The 15990-nt window shown below is 47.6% G+C and overlaps 1 long non-coding RNA gene across 1 annotated transcript; it reads right to left on the reverse strand.

Annotated features, from left to right (window-relative positions):
* Window positions 1–1820: 1820 nt before the first annotated feature.
* LOC142906062 (uncharacterized) lies at window positions 1821–4586 on the reverse strand. The gene is made up of 2 exons (XR_012930042.1): window positions 3394–4586; window positions 1821–2161 (listed from the first exon to the last, which is right to left on the reverse strand). It is a non-coding gene; the product is annotated as an uncharacterized LOC142906062 (long non-coding RNA).
* Between the last annotated feature and the right edge of the window lie 11404 nt (window positions 4587–15990).

Consider the following 15990-nt stretch of genomic DNA (forward strand, 5'->3'; position numbering starts at 1 on the left):
TCCCGAGACTCAATGTGACTTTTGTGGGTACATCAAGGATATTTCTAGGTTTGATTATTTACATGATTCAGCCCAGCAGCTGCACTGCGATGTGCCAGCCTTGCTACTGCGTCATGGTGGTGGTGATTAAACCGATTCGGAATCAAATATTCAGTTTGCGTCGTGATTTTTTTATTTTAAAAGTGTTAATTAAACGAGTTCCGGTGAAGTCATGGCCGAGTGAGCACTTTATAGGGGGCCTATGAAAAGCTTGTTTTCTACTTTAGAGCTTCCTAGGGTGTTCCACATACTGCTTAGGTGTAGGCGCCTCAGTAAGCAACTCGAGCCTGACCTCATGGCTAGGCCAAGGGGACTTCCTCTCCGTATCGTCCTGCTCCATTGAAGACAGATCCCCCGGGAAAAAAGCCACGGGTTCGTCTCCGCTGGCCTCTCCGTTCAAGTTGACACCGAAGACACGAGTGGGAGGAACGAGAGCTCTTATAATCCCTTCTGGAAAAAAAAACCGAAGAGAATACTGGCCTGCTTCAGGTCCCCAACGAGAGGTCGAGAAACTTTTGAGGAGGGTAGAGAAGCAGGAGGCAGCCATATACGACCCTTCACACTACGCTAGACGAGCAGAGCGGCGAAATGAAGACCCACGAAGCCAGGCTGCTGGAGCTTGAGGAGGCGCACAACAGACTGGCCGGTAAGGGACGGGAGTGCCAAGTGAAAGCGTACAGCCTCCCGGAGGGGGTCGAGGGCAACGCTCCTCAAGGTGCTCTATCCTACTTTCAGCTACATCTGCTCGAAGCACTTACAAAAAATATCCGCAGACTACCTGCTGGATCTCCTCTCTGTTTCAAAGAACAAATTTGACCTCAGGTCTTCACTCATTTACCAGCTTCACATTCCCTATTGCCGTACAAAAACTGGAGGAAGGGCCTTTGCTATTGATGCCCCCAGGGTCTGGAATGCTATTGCCAATAAACTGCAACTTGAATCGCTACCAATGAGATATTCTCTCAAAACTGCTCTAGAGGAGTTGTACACCCCTAGCTGCCACTGCTATTCATTGGCGTAAAATAAAATAAAATGTTTTCGCTCCAGATGACGCTGCAAAGTATTATCTGTATTTTGATTTAGCGTGCTGATCTTAAAGGTGCATTGAAAAATTTGCTACTCCGACTGATGCTTCTGTTGTTGTGGAGTAACTCATGCAGCCACCTATGGCTCTATGATTTGGTGTTACATGTTATTTATGTAGTTTATTGTACATATTCGGTCACAGTCCCTGTGATCACTGTCATGTTGCAATTATGGCTTCATTTTTTTATTTCGAAAACGTTTTTTGGTTTGGACATGTTTGTTTTGTTGTAGTACGGAGTTAGACTGATGGCCTTATTCTAAATTTTCCTGTGGTTAATGTTGTTGTTTGACTTGCATCCCACTGGGATTTTTGCACATAGCGTTGGTGTACGGTGCTTTTTCAGGAATATTTTGCTGTTTTTCATGGATTTTCTGTTTGCAAAGTCACATAGTCACTTTAAGATGTTTTTCTTGTTCGTGTTTTTGTTTTTTTTGTTTGTTGTGGCTGCACCCGATTCAAGAGCCGAATGGCTCACAGGGCTATACCAAAATAAATAAACTGAAACAAACCACGACCCTCTACAACAATTCGATAAACACGCTGCAGTTTGAAGTTTATCAGAGCGGGAAATGCATTCATTTAAAGGGTACATGTGTGACCGTGTTAGTTGTGTAAGATGTATGCTGTTAATTACGCTGCAAAATAGTTTGATATGATAGATGTGTAGTGAGCTCAAACGGAAACTCAGACGTACTTTTGGAGGCAACACATTTATTAACATTACCACGTTAACACGAAGGGGTAACTGCCCCTTCACCAGATAGTACTCTATGGTGGTGGACAACCAGGCTATCCACACTAATCACACGTAACTAGCTACAACGGACCGGACCACAGCTCGGGTCCGGGTCCTCAAAGTTGGAGACTCTTTAGAACGTGGAGCAGGGACGTGAAGTCTTCTGAATGAACAACAGCAGCCGGTCCCACTGGGGGCCAGGCTGATATTCTGTGTGGCGGGGCTCGCTCCGCCCCTAGCCACGACCACCTCGAATTCTCGATGAGGATCTCCAACTGGCCACGTGATCACCCCAGCTTCTGGAGAAGCAAGCACATCTGTTGCAAGACCAAGCTGAACATCTTAAGACCATGCGGGTTCAGTAACAGCTTTATTTGCATGTCTGTGAGACTTGGGCATTAAAAGAAGACTAACAGAGATAACATATTGGCACTCGAAATGTATTGCTACAGGATGCCACATCTTAGCTGGACCCAAAGAGTGACAAACGTAGAAGTGAGAAAAAGGTTGCACGTAGTTAAAGACAACCTGATGATGATGCAGGCAGTGATGAGAAGGAAACTGCCACTCTTTGGACAACAACAGGACAATTTAAAGTGTGTTGTTCAGAAAAATGGAAGGAACCGGCAAGAGAGGAAGAGGTAACAGAGAATGGTTTGACGACGACATCATTAAGAGATTGGTGCCAGAAGATGTGACCACTACTAGAGCCAAGACAGAGAGGAAAGTGGAAACAACAAATGACGAAATGTGCAGTGGACACCTCCTACTACGAGCTATCTGCTCATGTAGTTTTTGAATTCACTTTTGCACCACATTCCCCCGACTAACGTGCAGTATTTTCCCCACGTAAGGTTCGAGGGTTAACACCACTGGTAAAACAAGTCACAGCAACCTGAACTGTGAACAAAAAAAGAAAATTTTGATTTAAAGCTTTCGTGACTGCAGTAATTCATATTCTGCTGATGATGGTGTGTGGTGCCACAGCAGCGAAGCCGCTCCGTCGGAGCCGTGCCTGCCACTGTGATGCCGCAGCAGCGAAGCCGTCCTGCCGACGCCGTGGCCGCGCCACCGCCACCTCCGAGCGACGGGGCCGACGCCGCTCTTCCCTCACCACCCCCCACATGAACACACACACACCCCCACATAGAGTCCCGAGGGGGGGTCACCTGGCCGAAGCCCCCTCATGGGACCAAACTTCACGGTTTCCTACGACCAGGGAATTGGGCGACCTCCCCCGAGGCTAGTGTGCACTGCGGCGCCGTGACTTGGGTTGTAATCACGTGGTCACGACGGGGCTGCTAAGCCACCGCGGATAGGAGACAACCAAAACACACACTGGTCAGCAGGCACGTAAGGGGTGGGGCGGAGTAGCGAGCGGCGGGAAGGCAGGGGGGCCCTCTCCCTGCACAGTGTGTGTACAACGTGTGTGAAAAGCGGACGTCGGAGAGAGCACCGATCGGATTAGCGAAGAGCGGGAAATCCGAGGCTCCTGATTGGATGAGAGGCCAGCGGATTAGCGGCACATTACCTTTGATGTGGGAACAATAAAAAGGGCAGGGAAGGTAGGGGCCAGGTAGTCGGGTTCTTCTGGAATCAAGGATCGGAGGAGTCATCGTGTCTGCTACTGGAATGTCCGTGAGACGAGTTGCAGCGCAGCCAGGCCTCGTTCCCAGCCAGGACTAGGTGCAGCCTCGCCTTTCCACGGCTTCCTGCACCTCGGAGTCGATCCATGAGTACGAAGGAGAGAGGTGAGATAAACGGGAATATCCCTTAGGGAGAGAGATTGGGGAGAGACGGGGACAGATTGAGTCCTAGACCGCCGGGAGATAGGTTATACCTGCCCTGCTGGCCCACACTGACGCGGGTAGTTTAGCTTCATTATTCTCGGGGGAATAAAGCACCGGTAGTCAATAAACCTCGTCGTGTCGTCCCTGCGAGTACGGAGAGGGGTGCATGGTACTGTGAGCCTTCTCGTCGTGGTATCCTGTGTTTGCGTACGAGCGTGTATTTTACCCGCGTGTGTGCGCTCGCCACTGTGTAGCTCGTAGTTAACGTGCACGCGAGGTAGATGGGCACCGTGCATGCGAGGTTAGCTGAGTGTAGCTCGTGGTTAGCGTGTGCGGGTGGTGAGCGGCGTTGGACTTGTACGAGGGTACGTGAGATTACTCGTGCGACCTTTGGTTAGCGTGTGCGAGAGGTGCAGCGGCGGCGTACCTGTGAGTGTGGTCGTACAGCCCTTTAAATCAGCTCCGGGGCATCTCCTCCAATCGGCGGCGCGCGTACGAGTGACGCCCCCGCCCTCTGACCCCCGGCCCCGGGTCCCGCGCGTGCGATTGGTGCGCGGCGCCGGGCAGGTAGCCGCGTCGAATTTTGGTGGCTGCGGGCGCGTACGGCGTGCATAGCGTTTAGAGGAGCACGCGAGGGGGAGCGGGTGCGAATTAATCCCAGGTGGCTACGCGCCAGCTGCGGATCATGCCCAGAGGGGCCCCAGCGAAGGGGGGGGGGGTGGGGGAGTCAGTGAACAGCAACCCTCCCAGGACACGGAAGAGGGGAGCAGTGGATCCCACATGAGCGAGGGGACGGGGGTCAGCCTCCCCGACAGATGCTGATGATGCTACTGCTGTTTCTGATCATGTAACTGCTGCTGTAACACTAGATGGAGAAATGCACGATATGCTAAAATTATGTTTATACTAAATTTAGGAAACAGAAAATATGTAAATAGGGAGTTTCGGTTACATTTTGCATTAACGTGCAGTCATTTCCCTATGCAAGGCTCCAGGCTAAAGTGACCCGGAATAAATCTCCAGTGAAGTTCTCTGGCTTTGTGCATGCACAACAACCTCAACTCTCGACAACAGATGAAGTTTTACGGTTAAGGAGATGATGGCCGTCATGATCAGGATGCTGAAATTACATTGCTGTCGCTGCTGCTGTTGACATTGATGTTGTTCTGATGACGATGATGTAGCTGCTGCTATTGCTGCTGTAGCACTAAATGTAGAAATGCAATAAATGCAGTAATCGCATAACGTTTTGATAACTGTATGGCAAGTAAGAGTTTGAATTCACTTTTGCACGACATTCCTCCGACTGACTTGATTTGAAGCTTTCGTGACTGCAGGGATTACTCTTTGGTTTTTTCGGTAAAGTCACGAATAAATAAGAAATAATAAAATAACATAATAGCGTACGACGTTTCGGTTGCAACACAAGCAGCCATCATCAGGTACAGAAGAGCTAAATTACGAGAGAGGGGAGACACACAACCTCAGATGTATTTATAGACACCCAAGTAGGGGGAACTGACACAGATACAACAGGGGACACAGAGAGAAGCATACCAGACAAACACGGTTTAGCAAAAAAAAAATTGGAAACCATGTAAAGCAACACAGACGGTCGGTCAAAACATAATTAACGCATAGTCCGGTTGATCACGCTATTTCAGTCAGTTCCCCCTACTTGGGTGTCTGTATATACATCTGAGGTTATGTATCTCCCCTCTCTCATAATGTAGCTCTTCTGTACCTATGGAGACAAGGACCTGGAAAAAGCACAGCTCAAACGACGCAAACGTTTCTATGAACTGGAATTCCTCCTGCAGCGGGGGGTGGTGTGGGGGGGAACCCAGGGCCCATGGCTAACACACGGCCAACAGCTTCACGTCACGCGTTCTGTGCACGGTCACGTGAGGGCTACCACTTGAAAAGGGCCCACAGCCATATTTCCACCACTGCAAGCATACTCTTTGGTTCTATTCGGTAAAGTCACGTAGGTAAAAAATAAAACAACAAAAATCACGACGTTTCGGCCACAACACAAGCGGCCTTCATCAGGTGAAGGGAGCAGACTGTCTCGAGGACAGCGCTGGAGTGAAACACAGCCACGCTCAGACCGCGACCTTTAAGCTGTGTGCGAAGAAACAAGGTGCCTTGACAAAGGAATTAGCATAAACATTTTCATTTGATTGTACATGCGGGTGAACATGCCGGTTGGCGAGGGGGGGGAGGGGGAGTTTACCTATTGGTGGTGTGAAAAGGGAATTTTTTTTAAGAGCTGCGAAAGTTTGGGGTACCACTACTTGAAAAATATACTGTATCATTGAAAATTAGTTTAATGTTTGGTTCGATTTAGAACATCTTTCCAATGGTTGCTTAATTTGAAACCATCTTCTCATCTTAGCTGCAGCGGGTGGACATCAGAAGTGGGCAGTATTTTTTGAGCTGCCAAAAACTGCGCCACTGATTTTGCCGCGCTTCGTTCACTTCCGTCGCTGCAACGGCCTCTTGCCCATTACCCTGTCAGAGTCCTATTCAGCTCTTTGGCTTCTCATGACGTGACTTATTTTTTAACGGGTAAAGCATTCAGAGTCATTTGTCCGAGCCAACTTGCGTTTTTTTGCTCCGATCCCGATTCGCTTTCATTACATCGCTTTGGCCACTTTGGTGACCCAGGGGGTTGCACACTGCGAGCAAGTCTCTAATCCTGCTCTCTTGAAGTCTCATTTGCCCGCTTTAACAAACATGAACGTGAAACGCGGTACATGATATGTCTGAACACAATGGGATATCAAACAGTAAAGGCTTAATCCAGCAAAATAGTTTTACATTGAATAGGTTATCCCTGTAAAAAATAATGACAGTCCCGATGTCGCATTCCGCTTAGTTGGAGTCGTTTGCAACGAGCGTAGGAGTGGCGCGTCCGCACGTCTAGACGCCATCGGCTAAACGCGATTCTCCTTTCTCACGAAGGCCTCGATTATAACGGTACCGACTGTGCACCCAATCTTGAACTGGTGAGAAAAGCGATGGCTTCTCTGTCATTGTCAGTGCTTTGGATTCACCACTCTGGGAATTATTTAAATTACACGACCCACATCACATATCACCTTATTTTATCCACATTTTTTAGGAAGCTGTTCATAGGATCACGGAAATATAGGGTCCAATAATAAAGGGTTATTGTGGATGGAGGGCATACATTGTTTCTCACAACCGAAAGAACCAAAGAGTATGGATTCCTGCAGTCACGAAAGTTGTGTGCGTGTGTGTGTGTGCGTGTGTGTGCGTGCGTGTGTGTCGATGGGTGGAGAGCGGTAGTGTGCTCTACAAACCCAGCGACCCGAGGTCTATGTCGATTCCTACTCACAGCTAACACCAATGACGATTATCTAAACCGATCCTGTGCCTTCCCTAGATCGACTCGGCCTCAAATGAGTACCTGGTGCGGTGCGTAAAACATCGCCACTAGGGAGACAAAGGCCGATAGACATGGTGCTGGCCACCCACCCCTTCGTGTGCCGTGACGGCCTTCATAGGTGCTTGCTAATAGCACTTTCCCCAACAATCTGTTAAGGCTAAACGGGGGATTTTTGTATTTGTGTTGCTGAGTGGACAGCGGAAGTGTAGCGGTTAGCGCATTGCGCTATGAACCCGGCAACCCCAGTTCAATTCTCGCTGTTGGCCACCACCAGTGACGATCATTTGAACCTGTCCTGGTTCTCCCCTAGGTCGACTCAGATTCAAATGAGTACTTGGTGTGATATGTAAACATCGCCACTGGGGAGGCAAAGGCGGCCGGGCGTGGTGTTGCCCAGCCACCCCCTCGTGTGCCGTGCCGACTTTCATAAAGACATCTCCCGGACGTCTGTGAAAAAGAGTTTCATAGCTCATCGGATTTCTCCCAGGAGAAATAAAGAACCTGAGAGATGCTCGCTTAACAGCACTTGCTCTGACAGTCTGTTAAAAGGGGGGTGGATCTTTGTCTTGTGCAGATGAGGATCGAGAGCTTCCAGCAGCAGAGCCAGAGCTCGAGCCAGGGCAGTGATCAGCGCCTGGCGGAGCTGCAGCGCACCATCTCCCAGCAGGAACAGATCATCGCCACGCTCCGTGAGGTGACACACGATCCCTTTCTTTCGCACTACATTTCCGTTGTCAAAATAAGAATAGGTGTTTACCCTTTCTAGAAAAAACAGGCGTTAAGATGTTCAAACACCAAATAGAAACCTTTTGCAAGGAATGAAGTCTGCATTATAACCACACGTACTTATGGTGAACATGCAAACAAACATGCTCTGATATATCATCAGAGCATGTTTGTGTGGTTGCTTCTGAAAAAGGCATCTATTTGGTATTTGAACATCTTAACACCTATTCTTAGTTTTTTCGGTAAAGTCACGTTGAAGAGAAACAACAAAATAACAAAATATATATAAAACAATAAAACATTCTCACGACGTTTCGACCATAACTCAAACGGTCATCATCAGGTGTGTCGGTTTGCATAAATTTATTTTGAAAACGGCATATTTATTTATTTATTTATATATAAAAATAACGTTTGCGTCACGCGCAACGATGGCAGTTTGCCAGGACTAGTCCATCTATTTTTTGAAAAGAGGAGGGGGGAGACGAAATTTGTTTTTATGTATGCTGTCTGAAAGGCACTGTAAGCGTGAACAATCAATCAAGAACTTAAATGATTTATCAAATCTTTCCAATGATTGCTAAGATAGAATCCATCTTCTCGGTTGAAATTGTCTCTGTGTTTGTATATGTGGATAGCCTCATGAACGAATCTCTCATGGAAGCCAGATGGCTTACAATGGCTTCCATGAGAGATTCGTTCATGAGGCTATCCACATATACAAACACAGAGACAATTTCAACCGAGAAGATGGATTCTATCTTAGCAATCATTGGAAAGATTTGATAAATCATTTAAGTTCTTGATTGATTGTTCACGCTTACAGTGCCTTTCAGACAGCATACATAAAAACAAATTTCGTCTCCCCCCTCCTCTTTTCAAAAAATAGATGGACTAGTCCTGGCAAACTGCCATCGTTGCGCGTGACGCAAACGTTATTTTTTTAATATATATAAATAAATAAATATGCCGTTTTCAAAATAAATTTATGCAAACCGACACACCTGATGATGACCGTTTGAGTTATGGTCGAAACGTCGTGAGAATGTTTTATTGTTTTATATATATTTTGTTATTTTGTTGTTTCTCTTCAACGTGACTTTACCGAAAAAACTAAGAATATGAATTACTGCAGTCACGAAAGCTTTAAATCAAAATCTTAACACCTATTTAATTGCCAGAAAGGTTAAAACCTATTATCATTATTCATACTTTGATACAGGCAAAGATATGTGCCATAGATGTCTCCGTTGTTGTCTTCTCCACCGTTTATTTTCTATTTTCCACCCGATTGCACTGGGTGGCCATCGCGTCGCGGAGCAGTAGTGGAGCAGGATGTGACCACGCTATGTTGGAAGAGAAAAAAAGTAACGTTGACTTTGTTTAACCCGATGGGAATGCAAGAGACCCAAGGGTGAAGTCTCATTTGCGAGTGACCCAGGGCGTTAGTCCGCCAGTTGGGGGGCGACGATTGCCGCTACCTACAATCCCAGTTGAGTCATTTGCGGTGTAAATTTTTGAATTTGGTAAAATGTGGACTCTGAAGCTGGTGGCACACAATGGCCTGCTCTTGCGAATGACGCAGGGGGATCGTGAACGTCCACTTTGAGCGATGCTGGCGGCGCGTGGTATAATTCCGGCAATTACTACTTCCTGTCCGCATCCTTAAACCCTTAACCATCCTCCACCTTAACCTTCCTAACCTCGCCATCCTCTCCCTTTCCCTATCATTACCTTTCCTTGCCATCCCTTCCCCTCCCCAACACTCAAACTCCAACCCTTTTCCCCATCAGCCAATATTAATGTAAAATGTATCATTCTTGTCAAGTGCTTTGACAAATATGCAACGTAAAATCCTAGATAAAATTAGAAATACACACCGCAGTAATAATTATTACCGGTAATTATTGCTGTGGTAATTATTAGTAGAAATTACTGCCCGCCCTAATAATAATTAGAGCGGGGCCGCTGGATTCAACTACGAAGCTCCACAACAAGTGGTGAATGCACTGCTTGCGAGGCCATATCAATGCCCTATAGAAGCGGATATCACAAAGCTACCTCCACCAACCACAAAGTAGCCCCGCAGCTGCCTATGATAACCTGCCGTGCATGATGATCGCCCATTCCAGCACTTTCCAGGCTCAACTGTGCTCGACGTCCGAGATGTGATGAGATTCGGTGCATTGCAGGTGATTTGATTATCAGACATTGCTCTATTAAGACAATGGGATGACCAAGTCCAAATAAACAAAACAGAACTTAAAGAGACAAAGAAAACGTAATTCTTGAACTAAATCATGGCTCCAAATAATGCTAATAATTACTCTTGTTGAATTGCCGGAGAGGTGGATGGTTACGGAGTCTCAAGATTTTCTTTCCGGAAGGATCCTGCGAAGTTTTTTTCACTGGAGGGGAGCGATGTCGCTACTGATCCCTGCGATCCTGATTGAGTAAATTTTCAGGTATTTTTCACCATTCAGATATTTTGGCCAATACCGTTTACACTGTGCGATTATTTTAGTTATGGGAGGAAACAAGGAGAAACCTTCGGAAATCCATGCAGAACAGGGGGCGAACATACAAACACAGAGGGGCGTCTGAGTCAGCAAAATTAACCCGGGTGCTTCTTGCTCACGAGGCGCAAGTGTTACCACGACGTTGCTACCATGCCGCCCTACATGTGTGAACTTGTGTGTGTGTGTGTGCAGAGGAGGTGCTCGCTAAAAACACTTGCCTCAACAGTCTGTTATACCTAAACGGGGGATCTTTGTCTGTGCACAGGAGATGGAGAGGTTGAGGATGTCCATGAGCCAAAGGTCGACCATGCAGTCGTCCACCGTGGTGAACACCGCCGCCAAGTAAGGGCCCCGTGGCTCCTGCAGCGAGTGCCAATTAAATATAATGGGTGCCACAGCGTCGAGATGTTATCTCCCTCGCCTGGTTTGCAGGCGGCCGTGGGTTTGATCCTGACCCTGACGCCTGCTGTGTAGTTGGTGTTTGAGTGTCTCTCTATCGCCGTGGTCGTGTGGATTTTTCTGCGGGTCCTCTGGTTTGTCCCTCCACATTTGGAATCGTGCATTTAAAGGATTTGGTGGCTGTGCATTTCCACATGATACGCCACTCCATTGAGCTATCCGTTGTGTCCGGGTCACTTGTGAAAAAAGCGATGTAGCTCATTTGAGGCCTTACCTGATGAAGTAAAAATAGTTTGGTTTTTAGTTTAATTCCCAACGGCGCTTCGACCCCGGCCGCTCGGACCAAACCCCACGAGCACCGTCCTCCTCTCCGTGACCGCCGCTGTTTCTTGCAGGCGGGAGACGGAGTACCCGTACCTACGCCTGGTGCCCACGTACGGAGAGTGCGTGTACAGCAACTACTCCGTGCAGGTGAGTGCCCCCCCCACCCCCACTCTCCCCTACTCCCCCACAATGGTTCAATGTGGGGGGTGGGGGTCTTCTTGTTGGAGCTCCTTCCTCTGTGTATGTCTATATATGTCTGTGTGTTCATCGGCAAAGTAGGGGGCACAGGTGGTGCATCTGCCAGCCATCTCAGTCAGTAAACCCATCGCACCTGGGTCTGTCCTGTGACCTCCTGCCAGCAGGCGTTTGACACTTCACGTGGCCTGAAAGTCCACAAAGCCTGGCACAATTGGTGTGGTGACGTCACCGCCACTTAGTTGCAAATAGAGGTTGTTATTGATGTTGTTAATCGGCAGTGGTGATGTAGCGGTTGGAGCGCTGCGGGCCCGGTGACCCGAGTTCAATTCCCGCTCATGGCCAACACCAGCGACAATTATCTGAACGGGCGACTTTGCCTCAAGGTGTAAAACTTTGCCACTGGGGAGACAAAGCAGGTCGGGTATGGTGCTAGCCACCCACCCCCTCGTGTGCTATTCCAGCCTTCATATTTTCCCACAAACAGCACTTGCCCCAACAGTCTGTTTAGGCTATATGGGAGATCTTTGTCTTTGTCACCAGCAGTTCCTATCCTTCCTCTCACTGTGCCACACATCAGCATCGTTGTCAACCTTCTGTCTGAAAACTTTTCTTTAATTTACTCTCCTGCACCTCCGAATGTCATTTTCAAGTCCAATGTGAGTCATGAATTAATGAATAAAGAACCCTCTGATGTATTTTGCTATTGATATTGATGACTCATAGATGTGACTTCCTTGGCACTGGTACCAACTCGGCTTTGTTTGCTTCCCACCTCTCCCTGTGGTTGAGTCCCATGACTAAGGGGAAGACCCAAGTGGCAGATGGTGGGAGACCATCAGGGGCATATTTTGGAGGTCGCTGAGTGCCTCTCCTGCGCAGAAGCTGTGAGATCTGGCCAAGCGTAGAGAACGTTGGCCGCGAGGTGCAGCGGTGGCGTCTGCGGCTTTGGCCACGATGACGTCTCGATCTTTGGCCTTTCCCCCGACCCCTTCCGCAGAACGCCGGACACCACGGAGACAGCAGAGTCGCGAGCGAGAAGGCGACCAAGACCGTCCGATTTGCAGAATCCGAGAGAATCTTCTAAGGGGGAAACGCACGGTGCCACGTCCACACGCGGGAGCACAGACTCAACAGGAAACACCTTTCCCCAATGGTCAGCAACCAGAATATCAACTTGGCATGTATGGGTAACCCTCTAAACACAACAACAACAACAACGGTTGCCGTTTGCCCGCTAAGTGGCGGGGATGTCACCACGGCGTTTGTGCGAGGCTCGGTGCACTTTGAAGCCACCGCGTGAAGTGTCAAGGCTTGCTGTGGCAGACCCATAACACCTGGGTCTGTTCTCAGGTGTTAATGGGTTAATTCTACACATGGGCACACGCAGCTACGTACTCAAATGCATGCACACGTCCTCGCGCACACACTCACGCACGGATGCACAGATTGCTGGCCACTGTCACTCTTCAACGTGCACAGAAGCACCTCAATGCTTTTGGTGCAGGTTAATTGGGTTTGGGTTTCTGAATTTTCTTAATTATTGTTATTATTTAGCTTTTTGTACACTTTAATGTGTTAACAAACAAATAATTCCTTTTTAAAATGTGTTACTGTTTAGTAGTTTAGTCAAAGAATAACATCATTTTGGGGAAACTGAATGTCAGGTGAGTGGCGACGCATTCAATGGCACTTGGATGATCTCAGTTAGCTACGTACGGCGCGAAGGAAGCTCAACGTGACTTTAACGAAAGAACCAAGAAGATGGGTATATACTTCTACACTCCCGCCAGCTCCACCGTCTCGTTCATCCCAACCTCGGGGGTGGAGGGTTGGCACCGGATTCGGACGCGGAGAGAACTCCGCACCCCCACGGCCTGCACAGTACCCAGTGGCACGAACCGTGAGTCCTGCTCCCCGTGAATTATGCCAATGCCTACACTGCACTCATTGTTGGGGGGGGGGGGCAGGCTATTTGACCATACTTCACCACGCTGGTTCGTGCGGATTGTCTAAAGGCAGGGGAGGCATAATCGTGAGGGCACAGCAGTGGTACAATTGATGCTGCTGTGCCACCACACCTCTGGCTGCCCACACTCGGCATAGCTCGTGATAAATGGCCCGGAATGGGTGTCCGATCTCAGCAGCTAAGCAGTAAGAGCCTGGCTAGCTCTAGGACAGTGGTTCTTAACCTTGTTGGAGGTACCGAACCCCACCAGTTTCATATGCGCATTCACCGAACCCCTCTTTAGTGAAAAATAAAATGTGATTTTTTTCAAATTCAAGACATAGATATGTTTTTTGCTGGTACACAAAATGAGCCGTGCATGAACATTACCTTGTTCAAAGAATAAAACCAACACAATGCATAAACTCACAACAAATTACATATCTGGAAATCAATGTGACTTCTGCTGTTGCCTTTGAGAGATCAGTTCAGATATGCGTGGCTTCACCTTGGCAAGTGCCACTCTCATGTCATTTTCACAGCAAAGTCTGTTCCTTTTCTTCGTTTTTATGTCCAGCATCCTCGAAAAGGATTGCTCACAAAGATATGTTGTAACAAATGGTATAAAAAAAATCCAGGGCTTTCTTAGCAATAACTGGATACTTGTTCATTTGTCGACACCAAAACGTTGAGAGCGTTGTTGTTCTGAAGAGTTGCTGTTGAACCTGGCTCTGCTGAATTTCAATGATTTCGTCGAGGAATTCATCATTGACATCTGCTGTTTCAACAGCAAACGTGAACGGCTGTCTCACCCATGCTGGATATGACTCTCTTGTAGGGAAATATCCGTCGAGAGACTTTGCAAGCTCATCTAAGTGCGTGGCAATTGTTTGCTTCAGTTCCGTGGATACAGAAATATCTTCGATTCCAGACACATCTTCGATCTTACTTGCACAGTCGTCCAGAAGCGGGAAGTTTGCGAAGTTATTGTTCTCTGTTCGTCGTTTCCATAACGGTAGCTTTTTTTTAAAAGCCTTCAGGTGTTCTTCCGCTTCCATGATATTGACTCCACCACCCTGCATCTGCTGATTGAGATGATTGAGAGCTGCGAATATATCAGCCATGTACGCTAAAATGAGAATGAAGCAATCTGCATGGCAGTGTTGGTGCTCTTGCAAAAACAGGGCTAATTCCACACGCATGGCAAAAACACGATTCAGCACCTGTCCCCGGGATAACCACCGAATATTAGAATGGAGCAGAAGTACCTCAAATTCAGAGCCCATTTCTTTACACAGCTCACTGAAGATGCGGTGCCTCAGAGCACTTTTTCGCACATAGTTCACACATTCCACCACAGTTTTTAATACTTCTGCCATTTTTAGAGGTAAGGTTTTTGTTGCCAACGCATGCCTGTGCAGAATACAATGCGTCACAATGATGTGTGGTGCATCGGCCTTTACTAGCGCACCAAAACCAGACTTTCTTCCCAGCATGACTGGAGCTCCGTCCGTACAAACTGCAGAAACCATATCCCATGAAAGATTGTTGTCTCTGAAGAAGTCATCCACAAGCTTCTTCACATCGGCTGCCTTCGTTGTTGTTGTAAGAGGCTTACAAAATAAAAACTCTTCTTTTATCATGTCGTCTTTCACATAGCGTACAAAAACAGCAAGCTGGCTTAGATCAGAAACGTCTGTGGTTTCGTCGAGTTGAAGGCTGAATTTTGCCGGGCTTGAAATCAGATCCGCGACTACTTGAGCCAAGATGTCTTTACTCATGTCTTCTATTCTGTCACTGACGGTGTCATTTGAAAGGGGAATTTGGGATAATTTACCTTCGGCCGCTGTTCCGAGTATCAGATTCGCCATCTTTAATGCAGCTGGTTTCACAAGTGTTTCACCAATGGCGTGTGGCTTGCCCTGCTTTGCGATCAGGTAAGCAACTTCGTACGATGCTGTCAGGATCGGTTTGTTAACAGGTACAAATCCAAGAGCAGGCAGAGTGGCCCTTTCATCGAATCTGGCTCTCTTCACCCTGAATTCAGCAAGTGATGTGTTCTTGTATTCCCCGTCTCCATGCAGCTTCAAGAAGTGTTCCTTTAGTTTTGCCGGTGCAAGACTAGAGTTGCTCAACTTGGCGTTGCAAATCATGCAGATAGGACGCTCACTCCCATCACGTTCCGTGATACATGAGAATCCATGTTGTACATATTCGTCCGACCACTTTCTTCTTTTGCCCGACATAGTTAGTATGGATAAAATATTAAAGAAATCACACGACGTACGACAACAACAGTCACACGTTGACTACTGAGTACGCACTAAATTCCCCGCAGCGCTGATTGGCCAAGCAGTGTAGCATGATCATCTGCAGCCAGTGATGGCCAAGCGGGCCGTGTGTGTCATCACAAATTTACACAATAATTCAAGTGTGTCCGGACCTCCGTGGCGGGGGCTCTGCCGAACCCCTGAGATCGACTCACCGAACCCCTGGGGTTCGATCGAACCCAGGTTAAGAACCACTGCTCTAGGATGAGTGACCGCCGTGCATGAAACAGGCTGCATTGTGGAGATGCGTGTGACGTGACCAACGTGTGTTGAGAAATACGTTAATAAATAACACCGGCCCATTCACTAATTTTCAAGGTTATTTTTAAAACCCACATTGTCTACGTTCTTAATCGCGTAATGAAAGCCATGCGTTTTTAGCGCTTTACTGAATTAATGTCCAGTAATAGATAGAATCAAGAATTTGTACTACGAATGCTGGTCACCTCACAGCCCAAATCTTACAATAACTGGCATTCAAT

This window comes from Petromyzon marinus, chromosome 61, assembly GCF_048934315.1.
Source record: "Petromyzon marinus isolate PM22_M1 ecotype Great Lakes invasive population chromosome 61, UKy_Petmar_22M1.pri1.0, whole genome shotgun sequence".
In the NCBI taxonomy this organism is placed as follows: Eukaryota; Metazoa; Chordata; class Hyperoartia; order Petromyzontiformes; family Petromyzontidae; genus Petromyzon; species Petromyzon marinus.